The sequence below is a fragment of the Phalangium opilio genome, unplaced genomic scaffold (assembly GCF_054372755.1).
Source record: "Phalangium opilio isolate 3A_F unplaced genomic scaffold, DU_Popi_V2 ptg000022l_1, whole genome shotgun sequence".
Lineage (NCBI taxonomy): Eukaryota > Metazoa > Arthropoda > Arachnida > Opiliones > Phalangiidae > Phalangium > Phalangium opilio.
The window spans coordinates 275,860-297,169 of NW_028324154.1; the positions used below are offsets into that span (position 1 = coordinate 275,860).

General features: G+C 37.1%; 1 long non-coding RNA gene across 1 annotated transcript; it reads left to right on the top strand.

The window, feature by feature from the left end:
• The first annotated feature begins 10,226 nt into the window (after positions 1 to 10,226).
• On the top strand, positions 10,227 to 12,230 carry LOC149694568 (uncharacterized). Its single transcript, XR_016382513.1, has 3 exons — positions 10,227 to 10,281; positions 10,520 to 10,582; positions 10,669 to 12,230. It is a non-coding gene; the product is annotated as an uncharacterized LOC149694568 (long non-coding RNA).
• The last annotated feature ends 9,080 nt before the right edge of the window (positions 12,231 to 21,310 follow it).

Here is a 21,310-nt window from a genome sequence, read left to right on the forward strand (position 1 = left end):
TATCTGGGGACATTTGTGTATAAATTATTAGGTTTTAAATTAGTGTCAAAGCCTATATAGTTCCATCAGGTATTTCAATTTCATTTTTCACACTCAATAAATTTACAAGTGGGGTCTTTTAAACACACATTTTCTAATTTCATGTATATTTTAATTTTATAGTTTAAATATTGATTATCAGAATGAAATTTAAGTAATCAGTCCTATTTCTAGCTTAACACTTAAGTTTTGAGCTAATTTCAGGTTTACAAGTGGGGACCTATACAGTCTTCCAACCTTATATCTGGGGACATTTGTGAATAAATTATTAGATTTTGTACTAGTGTCGAAGCCTATACGGTTCAATCAAGTATTTCAATTTCATTTTTCACACTCGATAAATTTACAAGTGGGGACCTTCACAGTCATTTCAACAGACAAGTGGGGTCTTTTAAACACACATTTTCTAATTTCATGTATATTTTAATTTTATATTTTAAATATTGATTATTATAATGAAATTTAGGTAATCGGACCTTTTAAAGGCTTAACACTTAAGTTTTGAGCTGATTTCAGGTTTACAAGTGGGGACCTAAACAGTCTTCCAACCTTATATCTCGGGACATTTGTGTATAAATTATTAGGTTTTAAATTAGTGTCAAAGCCTATATGGTTCAATCAAGTATTTCAATTTCATTTTTCACACTCGATAAATTTACAAGTGGGGACCTTCACCGTCATTTCAACAGACAAGTGGGGTCTTTTAAACACACATTTTCTAATTTCATGTATATTTTAATTTTATAGTTTAAGTATTGATTATCAGAATGAAATTTAAGTAATCAGTCCTATTTCTAGCTTAACATTTAAGTTTTGAGCTAATTTCAGGTTTACAAGTGGGGACCTAAACAGTCTTCCAACCTTATATCTGGGGACATTTGAGTATAAATTATTAGATTTTGTACTTGTGTCGAAGCCTATATGGTTCCATCAGGTATTTCAATTTCATTTTTCACACTCGATAAATTTACAAGTGGGGACCTTCACCGTCATTTCAACAGACAAGTGGGGTCTTTTAAACACACATTTTCTAATTTCATGTATATTTTAACTTTATAGTTTAAGTATTGATTATCAGAATGAAATTTAAGTAATCAGTCCTATTTCTAGCTTAACATTTAAGTTTTGAGCTGATTTCAGGTTTACAAGTGGGGACCTAAACAGTCTTCCAACCTTATATCTGGGGACATTTGTGTATAAATTATTAGGTTTTGAATTAGTGTCAAAGCCTATATGGTTCAATCAAATATTTCAATTTCATTTTTCACACTCGATAAATTTACAAGTGGGGACCTTCACCGTCATTTCAACAGACAAGTGGGGTCTTTTAAACACACATTTTCTAATTTTATGTATATTTTAATTATATAGTTTAAATATTGATTATTATAATGAAATTTAGTAAATCGGACCTTTTAAAGGCTTAACACTTAAGTTTTGAGCTGATTTCAGGTTTACAAGTGGGGACCTAAACAGTCTTCCAACCTTATATCTGGGGAAATTTGTGTGTAAATTATTAGGTTTTAAATTAGTGTCAAAGCCTATATGGTTCAATCAAGTATTTCAATTTCATTTTTCACACTCGATAAATTTACAAGTGGGGACCTTCACCGTCATTTCAACAGACAAGTGGGGTCTATTAAACACACATTTTCTAATTTCATGTTTATTTTAATTTTATAGTTTAAATATTGATTATTATAATGAAATTTAGGTAATCGGACCTTTTAAAGGCGTAACACTTAAGTTTTGAGCTGATTTCAGGTTTACAAGTGGGGACCTAAACAGTCTTCCAACCTTATATCTGGGGACATTTGTGTATAAATTATTAGATTTTGTACTAGTGTCGAAGCCTATATGGTTCCATCAGGTATTTCAATTTCATTTTTCACACTCGATAAATTTTCAAGTGGGGACCTTCACCGTCATTTCAACAGACAAGTGGGGTCTTTTAAACACACATTTTCTAATTTCATGTATATTTTAATTTTATATTTTAAATATTGATCATTATAATGAAATTTAGGTAATCGGACCTTTTAAAGGCTTAACACTTAAGTTTTGAGCTGATTTCAGGTTTACAAGTGGGGACCTAAACAGTCTTCCAACCTTATATCTGGGGACATTTTTTGATTATACACTTTCAAGATCCACGCAGTGACTTCATTGACAAGTGGGGACTTTCACCTAGCGACATCTATATCTGAAATTTGAAAGTAATCTGGAATTAAGGTCCCCATTTATGCGGTGAAAATATCGTGTGTTTTCAGGTCCCTACATATAAATGTCTTGGGTTCTTTTTCCACAGCGAGTGTTTAATTATATGCTTTACGGCGCTCAACTAATTATGAAATCCTCTTTTTAATGAACTATAGTTAATTGGGTCCTCAGATGTCAATCACTCCTTACCGGTCCCCAAGTGTCAATCGTGTGCCCGTATGTGTGTGTCTGTGTGTGTGTCTGTTGTTACACCCACGTGACCGCGTTCGCAGTTTCCAAATCGGAGCAAACGTGTTCGCCATTTCCGAACTGCTTTCACAGTCACGGAAATGGCTCCGCTACTTGAGTTCTCACACCACCATCTTCTGGTCTTTGTCCATCCCACACGGACACCAGTCTGTACTTACTGGCTTCTAATCACCACCATCTTTTGATCTTCGTCCATCCCACATGGACACCAGTCTGTACATACTGGCTTCTAATCACCACCATCTTCAGGTCTTTGTCCATCCCACTTGGACACCAGTCTGTACATTCAGGCTTCTCACACCACCATCTACTGGTCTTCCGTCTATTCCACATAGACACCAATCTGTCTCATTGGCTTCTACTCCATTATCATCGTTTGGTTTTAGGATATACGCGGCGATCAGCTAGGGGTACGAGAAACGTCTAGCCTCCCTAGGGTGGGTTGTCCACCAAAGGTTTTCGCAATTGCGGTTGTTCTTGCTCTTAACTGTAGTTCGACACCCTTATATACTACCTATTTGAGTAAGGCTACGCAACCGGCGTATGCGTTATTTCAAACGCCAATATTAGTCAAGTCTCTCAAGAATGTTTAATTGTTCTTTATCAAAACGATGTAACGCTCAATAAGGCGAACAACTAACGAAGAAAATATTTAATATTAATTATATTTATTTTAATATTTAAGATAATCTTGTTTTTCAACTCAAAATTAATATGGAAAGAGTTAAAAAGCAGTCTATATTTTTGTCTGTGTGTGTCCGTCCATTGTTACACTAGTGCGTCGCGTTAGCAGTTAGCCTTGTGTTGATGTGTTAAGAAATCATACAGAACCTTAATATTCCCTTTTTCATAATATAAAGTGAATGTGTGGAAGTATTTTTCGTAATTATGATGCATTTAGTACTTTTGTAGCTTTAAAGCTCTGTTTCATTTTGATATTTCAAAGATTGTTTTTAATATTGTTACATGAAATGGCTGTTTGTATATTACTTAAGCTATACTACATCTGTATATAGAATAATCATTGGTCTAGTGATTTCATGAAGAAAACTAAGACCTAGACTCGGGCGGGTATATCAAGTATTATCCGCAATAGGCTTAGTGAAACAAAGAGTAATTTAATGAGGCCTGAGGTGAAGTAAACTTTGGGCTCTGATTTTCGTATCTGAAATGAAGAGACATCAACGGTTCAGAGTGAGCCGAATGTTAAATACACTCTTAAATAATCAGGTCAAGATTTTATAATAGATGAAAAGATCATGGTGGCAATTAGATTAGTAAAAGGGCTAATGGTAACCGGGTAGTAGTTACAGACTCTTTTACCTCTCCGAGTGACGTATGTCACGGAGAGGTACTGGTACGATCGTGTCTGTCTGTCTGTGTATGTGTCTGTTGTTACACCCACGTGACCGCATTCGCAGTTTCCAAATCGGAGCAAACGTGTTCGCCATTTCCGAACCGCATTCACAGTCACGGAAATGGATCCTCTACTTAAGTTCTCACACCACCATTTTCTGGTCTTTGTCCATCCCACACGGTCAACAGTCTGTACATACGGGCTTCTAATCACCACCATCTTCTGGGCTTTGTCCATCCCACTTGGACACCAGCCTGTACATACTGGCTTCTAATCACCACCATCTACTGGTCTTCCGTCTATCCCACATAGACACCAATCGGCCTCATTGGCTTCTAACTCCATCGTCATCGTGGGGTTTAAGACATTCGCGGCGATCGGCTAGGGTTACGAGAAATGTCTAGCCTCCCTAGGGTGGGTTGTCCACCAAAGGTTTTCGCATTTGCGGTTGTTCTTGCTTATAACTGTAGTTCGACACCCTTATATTCTACCTAATTGGGTAAGGCGAAACAAAGGGTGCATGCTGCACTTAAAATGTCTATATTAGCAAAGTTGCAAATGATAATAGAATAACGTTTCTATAAACGATTTAACTAGAATAGCTTTACATAATTGACGATTAAAATTATAAATATCAATAATATTTATTAAATTATTTAAGAAAAAACCTGTGATAACTAAAACCATATAGTCAAAGTTTATATAGGACGAGTAATGAAGATTGCACACATTTCATAGTTAATACAGAGCGAGTATTTAAGAATTTAGTCCACTGTACTACTAATCATGGAAACTCTAGAAAGTTAAAATAGGTCGAGTATTGTTGTTAATAGAGACGGAGTAGAGGAGTTGAATTAGGATAAATAACAAATGCAGTTTGTTGTGTCACTGTCTCAGTTAGAGAGGTAACGGTTGGTAAGTGCGAAACTATCGTAAGTGTGGTAGGTTGTGTTTGCCTGTTTTGGGCACATTCGCGTTGTTGGTACACAATTAGAAAGATGTTTTCAATCCGCGGCCATCTTTGAAACTTCCACACCTCTGTTCATACTCCTTGGGTGTTTTCAATTTCTTTTCATAAAGAATTAGGAAGTTGAAACTATATATTTATAAGCGGCGTATTTAAATATTTTTTACCGTCCCGAAACACCACAATGATAAGGAAACATTTTTTTAAAACATAATCAGATGAATTTGAGTTATAAAGGACTAAAATCCTGTGCATACCTAGGAGTAATGGAGTGAATTTTTACCAATGTCCAGAGATGATAAACATAAGCGGGATTGTTTCATATTTGAATAAAAATACTCTTTTCAATAATGGGTTTATACTCTTGTTTGTGTAAGAGTAGTGTAGCTGTAGATTGTAATCATGATAAAAGCTTAAATTAAACTGACGTTTTTTAATCCTCTTGATGTATTATTAATATGAATATTAAACATTTATTCTTTGTTAAAAAATATTTTATGAGCTTTGATTCTAAGATTGCTTTAGAAACATCCAAACTGTTGGGCAGGGTTAAAAAATACATTTTTAAGCAAATTGTAGAGATTAATATTGATATTTATGTTTTGAATAAGACTAAAGCTTCCACTATTGTGTTTACACTCCTTGTTTGTTTGACTTAAAACCATCTAGCTTTAGATAACAGTCCGAAAAAAAAATCAAAAATGATATTTTTTAAATCTAATGGGATAACGCCCACCTAGTTGAAAATTGACCTTTTTTATCCGCGGGAGCCATTCTTAATGAGAATTTCTATGCTAGTAGGTTGTCAATTAAACTACCGGTATATTATTGTTGTTGGAAGTTGGAGATTAAGTGAAATTAAGTGGTTGTAAAGAGCCAGCAGGTTTTTGCCGCTTCTTTTTGTGAGTATTTGAATTTTTGTATGTAAAATGGAGGAAGATAATGTTGAGAGTAAGGAGGAGATGCGAAAGCGTAAAGCTAGGGAAAGGATGAGGGCAAAAAGGTCGGATCCAGAGTTTAACAAGTTGGGAAAACCAAAATATTACCTCTCCGTGTCGAGAAGATTATATAACCTTAAGTATCCAATGAAAACGTCGACCTTTTTGCCCTCATCCTTTCCCGCGCTTTGCGCTTCCACATTTCATCCTTAGTCTCAACATTATCTTCCTCCATTTTACATACAAAAATCAAATACTCACAAAAAGAAGTGGCAAAAACCTGCTGGCTCTTTACAACCACTTAATATCCAATTTCCAACAACAATAATATACCGCTAGTTTAATTGACAACCTACTAGCATCGAAATTCTCATTAAGAATGGCTCCCGCGGATAAAAAAAGGGCAATTTTCAACTAGGTGGGCGTTATCTCATTAGATTTGAAAAATATCATTTGTCTTTTTTACCAACGCCTAACCGTTTGGATTTTTTAAAAGCAATCTTAGCAGCAAAAAATATTTTTTGATACAAAATAAATGTTTTATATTCTTATTAAAAATAAAACAAGAGGATAAAAAAGGTCTGTCCTCTCGTAATTTTTTAAGCTTTTATCATGATTACTCTATACAACAGTAACAAGGAGTATAAACCCATTAGTGGAAGCAGTATTTTTTTTCCGAAACAATCTCGCTTATGTTTATCCTCTCTAAACTTCGCTAAAAACGTATTACTCCTACGTAAAATATTAATAGACAGGCAAGGATTCATACCATTAAAGGAGCGCAATATTATCCATATTTTCATTTCATATACAGAGAAATGAAATTATTATGTTTTTGAGAGGAGCTTCCCATTTTTGTTGTTGTTTTGAAAAATATATCGCAATGATAGATATAGGAGGCAATGAATGAAATATATCACAATGCACGGGCCTTGATAGATATAGGAGGCAATGAAGGAAATATATCGCATGCACGGGCCTTGGTAGATATAGGAGGCAATGATAATCTCTCTCTTTGCACGAGAGGTTTATCTTTAATATTTAAATAAATATAATTATTTTTAATTATTTTAATCTTCAATAATTAACATTAATAATAGTTAAATCGTTTAAAATAAAGTTATACTTATTATCTTCTCAAACTTTGCTAATATTGACGTTTAAAGTGAAGGGTACCCCTCTTCCCGCTTTCTTCAAATTTTGGGGTATATATACGATTCGTTTCCATTATAATAGTAAGGAAAAACCGCAAATGCGAAAACCTTTGGTAGCGATCCTACCTTAGGGAGGCTAGACGTTTCTCGTAACCCTAGCTGATCGCCGCGTATATCCTAAAACCAAACGATGATAATGGAGTAGAAGCCAATGATACAGATTGGTGTCTATGTGGAATAGACGGAAGACCAGTGGATGGTGGTGTTAGAAGGCAGTGTAAGTGCAGACGGGTGTCAATGTGGAATTGACAAAGAACAGAAGATGGTGGTGATTAGAAGCCAGTATGTACAGACTGGTGTCCACGTGGAATGGACGAAGACCAGAAGATGGTGGTGATTAGCAGCCAGTAAGAACAGACTAGTGTCCGTGTGGTATGGACAAAGACCAGAAGATTGGTGGTGTGAGAACTCAAGTAGAGGAGCCATTTCCGTGACTGTGAAAGCAGTTCGGAAATGGCGAACACGTTTGCTCCGATACGCAAACTGCGAACGCGGTCACGTGGGTGTAACAACGGACAGACAGACACACAGACACACACACACACACAGACACGGCCGTTACAGAACCTCTCCTGGACTACGTCACACGGAGAGGTAAAAAGAGAGAAAATGAAAGGAGACGAGTTTTAGCAGCTCAGAAAAAAGCTAAGGGTGAAGGGAGCGGTGCTAAAACGTCCAGTCCTAGTATGTTTGATAGTTCTATGGCGTCGCCAGTCGGCCACGGTAGTTCTGGTTCAGATCGCTCTTTTGTAAACTCAGAGCTGGTTACTGACGATGAACCTATGAATTTAGTTAGTAATAAAGCAAATAGTTCGACAATGGTAGCGAACGATGAACAATTACCTTGTACGTCTCATGGTAATGTGTATCCGTTAGAGAGAATGAGAATTTTGAGACAGAATGAAAGAGGCGCGATCAATGGCCAAAAAGCGGGAGAATGAGTCTTATCGTGAAAGGGAAAATCAGGTTGGCATACTTACCAAGAGAGTTAAAAGGTTTGATGAGTGGTATAGAGCAAGCGAAAGAGTTAAGAACCAGTCAAGTATGGCTAGTAAACGACAAGATTTAGAGTACGTTGAAACTGAACGTGTTAGAAATCAGTTGGCTATGGCTAATAAACGCCAAGATTTAGAGTACGTTGAAACTGAACGTGTTAAAAGTCAGTTGGCTATGGCTAGTAAACGTCAAGATTTAGAGTACGTTGAAACTGAACGTGTTAAAAGTCAGTTGGCTATGGCTAGTAAACGACAAGATTTAGAGTACGTTGAAACTGAACGTGTTAAAAGTCAGTTGGCTATGGCTATTAAACGTCAAGATTTGGAGTACGTTGAAACTGAGCGTGTTAAAAATCAGTTGAGTAAGGCTGCCAGGCGTGAAAATGTAAATGTTAGAAACCCAGAGCGTTCTAGAAATAGATTGTCTATGGCTGAAAGGAGGACAAATCCTTTGTTTATAGAGCAGACTTATTTTGAAAGTATTAAAGAAGGTCCAACGTGGCCATGTGAAGGGTGCTCAGGTCTTTTTTTTAAAGCATCGGGTAGCTTTGTTAAGTCTACAGTGCTTTTGGCTGTTCCTGGGATTCAAGGTCGTGAATTAGGTGACAAAGTATTTTTATGTAGTACTTGTAATAAAGCTGTGAAAAAGAACGAAATCCCCAAGTTTTCCAGAGAAAATGGATTTGAATTCCCTGAAATTCCAGCAGAACTAGTTAATTTGTCTAATTTGGAGGAAAGAATGATTTCACCAAGAATACCTTTTATGCAAATAAGAAGGTTAGGTTGTGATCAACAAAGGGGGATTAAGGGAAACGTGGTCAACGTTCCTATAAATGTAGAGTCTACAGTGTCAGTGTTACCACGGTTACCTCGTGAAACAGATACTATTCAAATTGAGTTTATGAGGAGAATGCAATATAATACACCCTATTTGTATGAAACTGTTAGGCCGAAAAAAATGCACGAAGCTCTTAAGGTTTTGGTGAAAACACCGTTGTATATTAAGCATGGGATAACCGTTAGGAGCGATATATTAGATCCAATTCCAGAAGAACTTGAATTTATTGTTGACGAAAATGACCGTCAGTTAAACCATGGTGATACATTAAGTGAAAACCCACAAGGGTCAATGAATGTAGAGAATGAGAATGATAGCGATGAAATTTGGAATGAATCTAACGAAGTTAACTCATTCCCAGTTGGGAATCAAGACACGTTGTTAGTGTCATTGTCTGATTTCCTACCCACTAATACCATGCATGTTAAGTTTGCTCCTGGTGAAGGTCAAACGCCAATGTCTTTACTCTATGACGAGGACGCGGAGGAATTGTCATTCCCCAGTATTTATGTGGGTCAGAAGAGAGACCTTAAGGTTAAAGGTAGTTTTGGGGACATTGCTAAGTGGGAGCTTCGTAATTCTGAGAGAGCGATTGCTCTCTTAGATAAGACTTCATACTGCTCTTAATGTATAAGGAGGGTTTTTTGTTTGGATGTAGTTTTTTTTGTATTGTATTAATTGTTTTGAAAAAAATCCACTGAACTAAAATTCGGACCCTTAATATGTGGTTAAAATTTCAAAGAGATCCCTGCATTAGTTTTTTTTATAGAAAATAATGTTGCTAAGGGTGGTTTTCATTTCCATAAAAAATTAAGACATTTTGGCAAAAAAAGGGAAATTTTCCCATAGGAATAACATGGGAAATGTTTGCTGTGATGGCCAAATTGACTCGAGCATTTTTTGAAGACTATTTATTCGATAGGTCTGAAAATGGTTTTAAATGAAAGGTTGAACATAAAACTGGTGCCTTTCGAAGTTTTATTGAAAACAATTAATATTAAGTATTACTTTTTGTACTTTTAAGCACATGCTTAAACTTACGACCTTTTATTCTGTTGGACTTACGTGTTTTAGTCCTGGCTAAAATCATAGAGAAACGTACTGTTGGACTTACGCTGTTTTACCTCTAATAGAAAGACTGAGCGAAGATTTTTGTTTAGACAACGCGTGTGGCTGTGTCGAGCTTAAGGCGAATTTTTTAACTTTTCACATAAAAGAAGGGGTTAATTCGTCCTCATTTTATTTTAATTTCGTAAGTTAAACCTTATTATAATTTAATACAAAAGAATTTAAATTTAGGATTTAGCCGATAATTTTTAAATTTACTGATTTCACTAAGCCTTGGTCAAAATTTAAATACAGCTGATTAGCCTGATTGTATGTAGAGAGAGACTAGAGACCAATTGGCCGTGCGTTTTAAGATGTTTCACCTGGTGCCATCGGCCAACGATAGCCGCTAATTAGGTAATTTGTTTAAATTAAATCAATTATGCTATGATTTTATGCTTTGTTTATCTTGTCAACATGGGTAAGAGTAGCGCTAGTTAATTCAGGATACCGTTATCTAATTTGCTCAAATCAGGGTAGAAAACAATGTGCTCTTTAGTACACATGTGCTTTTAGCCGTTACCGCTATTTCCATATCTCCATTGAATTATTAAAAAATGGCATTTCTACCCAAATAATTGAAATATTTAATTAGGTAATGCTTTATGGAAGACCACGCTTACTACAGAACCACCAACGTAACATCTTTGTTTACATTGTAAATTATTAAACACAAGAAATAGCACTGCCGTTAACGGTGATTTTCCAATGAAATAATTAATGACTGCACACCTTATTTAACAGCTGGTACACATTAATAAACTGTAGAGGTAAATTTTACACCTTAACTTAATGATGAAACCTGTGGCTCCGCTAACTAAACGTTGGCGATAACTTTTCAAAGGAAATAATGACAAACAGAACTGTATAGATTCTTTCATTTAATAAGATTTTACATTCGCATTACTTAAATTCAAATTCTACATTAAAGGTAAAAACCATTGCTGTTAATTGAATCTCTAACATATGTTTTCTAAATTTCAACATACCAACGTAGCTCTGGCAATATGAGGTTGAGTTTTTTAAAGTCGTTTATAACGCGATGTTTAATTAAATGATATTAATTTTGGTTTATGTTAAATGTGTAAACAACTGTTCAGTGGTTACATTTCTCATTTCTAATTATTTAAATTCAAAGGGCTGTATTAACTTTTAAAGGTGAAAACAATTGCGGTTCCGATATACGAACATATCTCTGCTTGTTTGAGGTTGCATTTTTTTAAAGACGTTTATAATACTATTTTGTTTAATCAAATGGTATTAATTTTGGTTTATGTTAAATATGTAACACACTTTAAGTCGCATAGACGAAGTAATAAATATTTGACAGCTGACTTGGCCAGTCAGAGGTAAACAAATACCGGGCTGCCAGGCTGTCTCTTACAAAACAAAGTTGGCCATTCTCGCTTATGAGAAATGTTTCCTTGTCATATGCATCTATGTTTGGCCTGTTAGGAGTCCCAGGACTCCCGACTGAAGTGAAGATTTCTTTTTCCCGGAGCATAGCCTACTCGATCACGCGCAACACGTCGCAAGCTGCTTGCGCTATAGCGCGAGTCAGGGTGGGAAATAAAGGATTTTTTTTGAACTGGACATTAGGCCAGCGACCCTCCTGACTTGGAATAAATAAACTGGTCCGTGACCATTGACTAGAGCATGTCGTCTGCTAAAGAACGCAAGCTGCATCCGCTATAGCGCGAGTTGCCTTGCGTTGTCGAGAGCGTGATGGGGTGGGCTATGCCCGGAGTCCCAATCCACGAGATTTCAAATACCCACTAGCATAGCCCACTCGATCACGCTCTCTTTTTTTTTCTCCGTTTTATTATTGACGAGCTAGGGCTATAAATAGCCATACAGCTCCAAGTGGACAAGATTACAAGTTACATTGAAGAAAAACAATGTACATGAAATAGCTGAATAATCCGCAAATCTCTTTTCCCCTGCTAAATATTTTGAAGAGGGCACTTTTTAGGCGTATTAACAATCTTGGATCATCTTTGTGGACGTTTAGGGTAGACCTGATTATTGTGTTTAAGAAGGTTTTAAGCTTAATATCAAACAGACGTTAGTTAATGTTACAAAAAAGTTTGAAATTGACAATCTCGGATCGCCTTTGTAAAGTTTTAAGGATATCTGAATTTCATATTGGGCTTATGAAAATTTTGAGCTAAAGATCAAACGGACATAAAGCAGAATTTTTAAAAATTGTGTAAAATTGTCAATTTTGTCCTATTTGTGGAATTTTTAATGGGGTAAAAAATTGTATTACGTTAATTATAATAACAATGCAAACTTTTTATGATTTAGGTTTTTTGGAAGTATCATTATAAATAAATGTCTGATTGAGCTAAAGTTATGGTCCCCTTTATATATGTTTCTGCTTATGTGCAGAATTTGAAAATGTAAAACAGTTTCTTAACAATCTTAATTAAAATGAAGACTGAAGGAGCAGATATTAATCAAAAATGTCTTGATTAGAATCAAGACCTAAAAAGTATCGATAAGACTGAGGTTATCACTTGACTGAAGGATCAGATATTAATTTTTCTTTTTTATTGAAACTTAAAGGCATGCTTAAGAAAATACAACGTTCCATTACCGTTTTCTGTAGAAATAACTTATTTTACTGGTAATCAATTTCAAAAATGTACTTATCTCGGGTTTTCGGGCACAATTCCATTCCCCCAAAACATTTTATCATTACATTAATTACTTTTGAGAGTTAACATGTCAAAATAAGCTTTAAAACAATAGAAAACTAAAATAGCGGTCTGTTTAGCCATGACCAAAACCTTTGAAAGTTTCAAAAGTTACAACAAGCACCCTTCCGAGACATGTCCTGAACAAAATAGTGCTTAACCCGCTAATAGTACGACCAGGAAGAATTGATGCAAGCTGTAGTTGAAATATCATCATGTGCGACCTGCGGCACTGAATATTCTCTAACCATTGTTAGAAACTAGAGAGAGAAATAGGGGAGTAGCATAACCACGAGTAAAAATCTTACTGTACCTACTGAATTTTCCGCCATTGTTTTAAAATGTTCCACTGCGAAGCATGCCGGGCACAAAAGGGGGGAACCTTTTAAAACTCAATGTCATACACGTACTATCTCAAAAGAAATTAATGTAATGATAAAATGTTTTGGGGGAATGGAATTGTGCCCGAAAACCCGAGATAAGTACATTTTTGAAATTGATTACCAGTAAAATAAGTTATTTCTACAGAAAACGGTAATGGAACGTTGTATTTTCTTAAGCATGCCTTTAAGTTTCAATAAAAAAGAAAAATTAATATCTGATCCTTCAGTCAAGTGATAACCTCAGTCTTATCGATACTTTTTAGGTCTTGATTCTAATCAAGACATTTTTGATTAATATTGATAGGCGTTGTGCTAAAAATCCGTCTAAATTGTTTTACACTTTTGTTAAGTTGGAAACTATGAAAGTTAGAGATTCCATACAAGTTTGTATGAGAAAAACGAAGAGAAAAGATGGCTCAAACTACACTGCTGGGTTTTTATCGTCTGCTGGTGCACTCGATTCAATTGTTAAGCAGGATGATGGTTTTAGAGTATTAGAAAATTTGCAGTCCTCGCCTTCATATTGGCAGCATAGGCAGAAAGAGTTAATGGCTATGATTAGGCAGCTTGGTACGGCTACCTTTTTTATAACGTTTTCAGCTGCGGAAGGCAAATGGCCTGAGCTTTTGAACATATTGAGGGTGACTTCGGGTCAGGATCGCTTAGCGAATGATGATATTGGCAATTTAAGTTTTTCGGAAAAGGCAAAGTTGATTCAGGATGATCCTGTTACTTGTGCTAGATATTTTGACCACCGTTTTCGGGCTCTTCTTAAAGCTCTGCAAAAGCTAGGCCCTCTTGGTGTTATTGAAGATTATTACTTCAGGGTTGAAATACAGCAAAGAGGCTCTCCTCATCAACATGGGTTGATATGGATTAAAGATGCGCCTAAGTTTAAAGATGACTTGTCAAATGTTAAATAGGTAGAGGAATATATTGATAAAGTTATTTCTTGCGCTGGTAAATTGAACGATGATAATGGGGATTTGTTAACGTCATTGCAAATGCATAAACACACGACAACGTGTAGGAAGAAGGTTAATGATAGTTCAGTTTGTCGTTTTGGAATTCCATTTCCTCCCATGCCTAGAACTATTATTTATGATCCGAGTTTAAGAGAACCCGGTACTCTTGACGAAGAACTTAAGTGTAAGAACAATTCCAAGAAATTGCATGAGCTTTTGCAATCGAAAGAAAAAGAATTGTGGGTAGATAGTTTTGAGGAGTTGTTGGAAAAGTTGCGTATAACCGAAGATGATTATATTAAAGCCATTACGTATGATCTCAAAAGGAAAGTGGTTTTATTGAAAAGACACCCTAAAGATACTAGGGTTAATCCGTACAACCCGTGCACTTTGCGCCTCTGGCAAGCGAATATGGACATTCAGTTTGTTCTTGATCCTTACGCTCTGGTTATGTATATCGTGTCTTATATAGGGAAATCTCAGCGTGGTATGTCAATGCTTCTGCGTGAAGCTGCTAAACGAGCGCAGTCAGATAAATGCACGGTGAAGCAAAAGTTGAAGGTGATTGCTAATCAGTTTTTGAACGCGCACGAGGTAAGCGCGCAGGAAGCCGCTTATAGCGCTTTACAAATTCCCGTCTCCAGGTGTAGTCGGGCTTGCATTTATGTTAATACAAATGTGCCAGAGAATCGTGTTCATATTCTCAAAAGCAAAGTTGAGCTTGAACAATTGTCCAAAGATAGTTTGGATGTTTTCGCTTCTGGAATGTTAGACCATTATGTTCAAAGGCCAGATGATTTAGAGGCGGTAACGTTAGCTCAATTTGCGGCTTGGTATGAATTTTCCAGAAGTCGTAGAGTTTCGAAATCTCAAAGTCATATTGATGACGGTGAGAGCGATGAAGTTCAATGTGGTAAATGGTTAAAACTGAAAAATGATTCAGGGTTCATTAGAAAACGTGGTCATTCTAAAATTATACGGTATCGTAGATTCAATTTAGTGAAAGATCCCGAGCAGTTTTATCGTGAACAAATCATGTTATTCTCGCCTTGGCGTGATGAGAGTAGAGATATTTTGACAAAGGATGTAAAATCTGAGTATGAGCTTAGACTTGAGATTATAACGGAATCTAGAAAAGAATTTCATAATGAAATTGACGAAGTAGCTATTGAACAGGCTGTGAGAGATTTCGAAAGTGAAGCTATTGAAGCTGATCTTACTAATATTCAACCTGAATTGGAACATCAAAATGAAATAGATAGGTCTTTAATTGTTGAAGATTCTGAATTTCTAGTTAATACAGTGGAAGAGGCAATAGGAAATATTAACAGAGATATTCTTGATGGTAATGCGGAAAAAACTGTTGCTCCATCAGTCACGTTAGTTAATGATTCAGAATACAATGCCCTTGTTAGAAAGCTGAATTTGAAACAAAAAGAAATATTTTATGAAGTTCTGCACCATATAAAGTGCAAAGAAACGCCTTTACGGCTATTTGTTACAGGAGGCGCTGGTGTTGGAAAAAGCGTTTTGATAAGTGCCATATTTGAATCTGTTACTAGATTTTACAATAAGCAACCAGGGTCTAATCCCTCGGAGGTTAAAGTTCTGCGATGCGCACCTACGGGCAAGGCTGCCTTTAATATAGGTGGGGCTACTTTGCATAGTACCTTTTGTCTACCCGTTAGTCAATTTGCCGGAAACATTTCCAGATTAGAAAGTGAAACTCTTCACAATTGTAGATTGATGTATGGTCAAGTGAAGTTATTAATTATTGACGAGATATCAATGGTTGGTGCGAAGGTTTTTAACCGAGTTAACTCGAGAATGCAAGAGATAATGGGTTGCCCAGATTATTTTGGTGGTGTCTCTGTACTTTTAGTTGGAGATTTTAACCAACTTAGACCCGTCCGGGATCATTTCGCTTTTCAAAGTCAAAGTGATAGTGACAATCCATATGCGTCTTTAATTGGTAACCCAATATGGGAGGAATTCCAATTTAGTGAGCTTGAAGAAATTATGAGGCAAAAAGATGATAAGAGGTTTGCGGAAGCTTTGAATAGAATGTCTGTGGGAACTATGAATCAGGATGATATAGACTTATTCGTAAGTTTAGAAGTAAACAGAGAGCGTGTACCGCCAAAAGAAGCGATACATCTTTTCCCTACTAACGTTGAAGTGAACCAATTTAACCAAGAGACTCTATTAAAAATGAGTACGGAAAAGTGTATTTCATTTTCAGTAGATGTTGTAAATGGTGATCTTAGTAGCGAAGTTAAAAGTAACATTCTTTCCCAAATTCAAACGTTAGCAACGTCTGATACTTATGGTCTCCCTAAAGAACTAACACTCGCTTGTGGTGCGAGATATATGATGACTAACAATGTCGATACGTCTGATGGACTTACGAATGGTGCGACAGGTTGGTTAAGGAAGATAGAGTACGGTAAAAATAGGCTCGGGGAACAAATTCCGTTCAGGGTTTGGATTGAGTTTGCTGATGCTAATGTTGGGAAGTGTTTGAGACAAAAGTGTCTTGGATTGTACGAACAGAATAACTATAACAGGACTTGGACTCCTGTCGAGAAGGTTATTAAGGCATTTAGTAGAAAATGGAGGCAGAATAATGTTTCAGTCTCTAGGATACAGTTTCCTTTGGTAATTTCTGAGGCTATTACGATACACAAGAGTCAAGGCGATACATACTCGTCTGTAGTAGTGCATTGTAGTCCCAGAAAAAAATTAGAGAGAACTCATTTATATGTTGCTTGCAGTAGGGCGAGAAACGCCTCCGGTTTGTATATTGAGGGTAAATTTCAAGTTCCAAATGCGCCTAAAAACAATCAAGTAGAATTGGAACTTCGAAGATTACGAGATACAAAGAGTATTGTATTATCGTTTTTGAACGAAAAGGTGTACATTTATGTTCATAATGTGCAGTCCTTAAACGCACATTTCGAAGATATCTTAGCAGACACTGTAATAAAAAATGCCCAGTTATTATGCTTTGTTGAAACGTGGAAGAAAGATACCGATGAGTTTAGTGTGCCATCCTTTAGGGAAGTGGGTGGTATTTATCTGCCAAGAACCGCACGTAGAATTGCGTTTGGTTCTTCCATTTATTTAAAAGATACACCCGAAAATGTAGTTAACGATTTGGATAATAGGGTTTTGCGAACCGATAGACCTTTCAGAAATTCGCATGTGGAACGTTGTTGGTTGGATGTTTCCATTGAAAATGAACCGATGACTGTTGTTTTGTTGTACAAATCGCCCGGAGCGAGTTTGAGATCAGTATTTGAGGATTTTAATCCTTTATTCGATATAAGATACGATGCCTCTGTTCCGACAGTTGTTGTCGGAGATTTTAATATAAATTTTTTAAAAAGTAAAACGGCACTGAAAATGTTCTTTGATTCTTTTAACATGTCTCTTCTGCCGGGTCTTGAAGAGAAAATTTCAACTGACTATCATTGCCAGTTAGATTTAGCGTTCGGAAACAAACTTTTTCAAGACAGATTCGAGGCCTGTTACAGAGAATCGTACTATTCGTATCATAAAGGTATATGTTTCGTTAAAAAGAAACAGCTGTAGAAGTTTAGTAAGAGCAACCGAAAGGGATTGTTAAAGTCCTAGCTCTCGAAGCTTTGTATTATAACCCTGTGCAAGCCCTAGCTCTCGAAGCTTTGTATTATAACCCTGTGCAAGCCCTAGCTCTCGAAGCTTTGTATTATAACCCTGTGCAAGCCCTAGCTCTCGAAGCTTTGTATTATAACCCTGTGAAAGCCCTAGCTCTCGAAGCTTTGTATTATAACCCTGTGAAAGCCCTAGCTCTCGAAGCTTTGTATTATAACCCTGTGAAAGCCCTAGCTCTCGAAGCTTTGTATTATAACCCTGTGATAGCCTTAGCTCTCGAAGCTTTGTATTATAACCCTGTGAAAGCCCTAGCTCTCGAAGCTTTGTATTATAACGCTGTGAAAGCCCTAGCTCTCGAAGCTTTGTATTATAACCCTGTGAAAGCCCTAGCTCTCGAAGCTTTGTATTATAACCCTGTGAAAGCACTAGCTCTCGAAGCTTTGTATTATAACCCTGTGAAAGCCCTAGCTCTCGAAGCTTTGTATTATAACCCTGTGAAAGCCCTAGCTCTCGAAGCTTTGTATTATAACCCTGTGAAAGCCCTAGCTCTCGAAGCTTTGTATTATAACCCTGTCAAAGCCCTAGCTCTCGAAGCTTTGTATTATAACCCTGTCAAAGCCCTAGCTCTCGAAGCTTTGTATTATAACCCTGTCAAAGCCCTAGCTCTCGAAGCTTTGTATTATAACCCTGTCAAAGCCCTAGCTCTCGAAGCTTTGTATTATAACCCTGTCAAAGCCCTAGCTCTCGAAGCTTTGTATTATAACCCTGTCAAAGCCCTAGCTCTCGAAGCTTTGTATTATAACCCTGTCAAAGCCCTAGTTCTCGAAGCTTTGTATTATAACCCTGTGAAAGCCCTAGCTCTCGAAGCTTTGTATTATAACCCTGTGAAAGCCCTAGCTCTCGAAGCTTTGTATTATAACCTGTGAAAGCCCTAGCTCTCGAAGCTTTGTATTATAACCCTGTCAAAGCCCTAGCTCTCGAAGCTTTGTATTATAACCCTGTCAAAGCCCTAGCTCTCGAAGCTTTGTATTATAACCCTGTCAAAGCCCTAGTTCTCGAAGCTTTGTATTATAACCCTGTGAAAGCCCTAGCTCTCGAAGCTTTGTATTATAACCCTGTGAAAGCCCTAGCTCTCGAAGCTTTGTATTATAACCCTGTGAAAGCCCTAGCTCTCGAAGCTTTGTATTATAACCCTGTGAAAGCCCTAGCTCGCGAAGCTTTGTATTATAACCCTGTGAAAGCCCTAGCTCTCGAAGCTTTGTATTATAACCCGAAAGGGTTAGTGAAAGCCCTAGCTCTCGAAGCTTTGTATTATAACCCGAAAGGGTTAGTGATAGTCCTAGCTCTCGAAGCTTTGTATTATAACCCGAAAGGGTTAGTGGTAGTCCTAGCTCTCGAAGCTTTGTATTAAAACCCGAAAGGGTTAGTGGTAGTCCGTCCTAGCTCTCGAAGCTTTGTATTAAAACCCGAAAGGGTTAGTGGTAGTCCTAGCTCTCGAAGCTTTGTATTAAAACCCGAAAGGGTTAGTGGTAGTCCTAGCTCTCGAAGCTTTGTATTAAAACCCGAAAGGGTTAGTGGTAGTCCTAGCTCTCGAAGCTTTGTATTAAAACCCGAAAGGGTTAGTGGTAGTCCTAGCTCTCGAAGCTTTGTATTAAAACCCGAAAGGGTTAGTGGTAGTCCTAGCTCTCGAAGCTTTGTATTAAAACCCGAAAGGGTTAGTGAAGTCCTAGCTCTCGAAGCTTTGTAAAGTCAGCCGTAATCAATGGTTGATGGAAATCCTAGCTCTCGAAGCTTTGTAAAGTCAGCCGTAATCAATGGTTGATGGAAATCCTAGCTCTCGAAGCTTTGTATTATAACCCGAAAGGGTCTGTGAAAGTCCTAGCTCTCGAAGCTTTGTATTATAACCCGAAAGGGTTAGTGATGGTCCTAGCTCTCGAAGCTTTGTATTATAACCCGAAAGGGTTAGTGATGGTCCTAGCTCTCGAAGCTTTGTATTATAACCCGAAAGGGTTAGTGATAGTCCTAGCTCTCGAAGCTTTGTATTATAACCCGAAAGGGTTAGTGTTAGTCCTAGCTCTCGAAGCTTTTGTATTATAACCCGAAAGGGTTAGTGATGGTCCTAGCTCTCGAAGCTTTGTATTATAACCCGAAAGGGTTAGTGATGGTCCTAGCTCTCGAAGCTTTGTATTATAACCCGAAAGGGTTAGTGATAGTCCTAGCTCTCGAAGCTTTGTATTATAACCCGAAAGGGTTAGTGTTAGTCCTAGCTCTCGAAGCTTTTGTATTATAACCCGAAAGGGTTAGTGATAGTCCTAGCTCTCGAAGCTTTGTAAAGTCAGCCGTAATCAATTGTTGATGGAAATCCTAGCTCTATAGGAGCTTTGTATGATGAAAGAGGTATCTTTGAAAGTATAGCATAATTTAGTGGCGTAGCGTGAGGGGGTGAAAGGATCTCTATTCTAGGGGATTAGATTGTACTGTTTAGTCGAAACTTGAAAGCGCTTACCTAACATTGTAATGCTGATAATATTCATCAAAGCTGCTATAAGTATGCGAGTTGAGAGAAAATTCTCGGAATTGAAATTGATCAAATGTATTAGTCTTCAATGTCTAAGTCGAGATTAACAAATCTCCTTATCTTGACAATCGAACAATAGGTATAAATCAACTTTTATCACCATACTAAAGACTTTGCATTGGAAAAAAAACGCAAAATAAAACTTTATTTAATGAAATACATTTCATTTTAATATTTAATGAAATACATTTCATTTTAATCCTTTAGAAGACAGTGAAACATTATCACAGCTTTATTACAGAGCTTAATAAGCATAATTGCGAAAAAAGGAGGGCAGAAAATCTACTGTTAGCCTCGGGTGGGATAAAGTCACGCTACGCCACTACTATAGAAAGGGTTGCCCAAATTGAGTTGAAGTGCTAGCTGTAGAAGCTTTGCATAGTAACTCGGAAGGGTTAGTGATAGTCCTAGCTCTCGAAGCTTTGTATTATAACCCGAAAGGGTTAGAGATAGTCCTAGCTCTCGAAGCTTTGTATTATAACCCGAAAGGGTTAGAGATAGTCCTAGCTCTCGAAGCTTTGTATTATAACCCGAAAGGGTTAGTGATAGTCCTAGCTCTCGGAGCTTTGTAAAAATCAGCCGTAATCAATGGTTGATGGAAATCCTAGCTCTAGGAGCTTTGTAAAATGAACTTATAACCCAGATGGGTTAGAAGCTTTACCTTTTTAAGTTGTTGAAAACCCTAGCTGTAGAAGCTTTGTATTATAACCCTAAAGGGTTGGTGAAAGTCCTAGCTCTCGGAGCTTTGTATGATCAGCCGTAATTAATGGTTGGTGGAAATCCTAGCTCTAGGAGCTTTGTAAAATTAACCCACCCGAAAGGGTTGCTTGAACTGGAAACTTATCACCCGAAAGGGTCGCTCAAATTAGAAACCTATTGCCCGAAAGGGTCGCTCAAATTAGAAACCTATTGCCCGAAAGGGTCGCTCAAATTAGAAACCTATTGCCCGAAAGGGTCGCTCAAATTGGAAACCTATTGCCCGAAAGGGTCGCTTAAATTGGAAACCTATTGCCCGAAAGGGTCGCTCAAATTGGAAACCTATTGCCCGAAAGGGTCGCTCAAATTGGAAACCTATTGCCCGAAAGGGTCGCTCAAATTGGAAACCTATTGCCTGCAAGGGTCTCA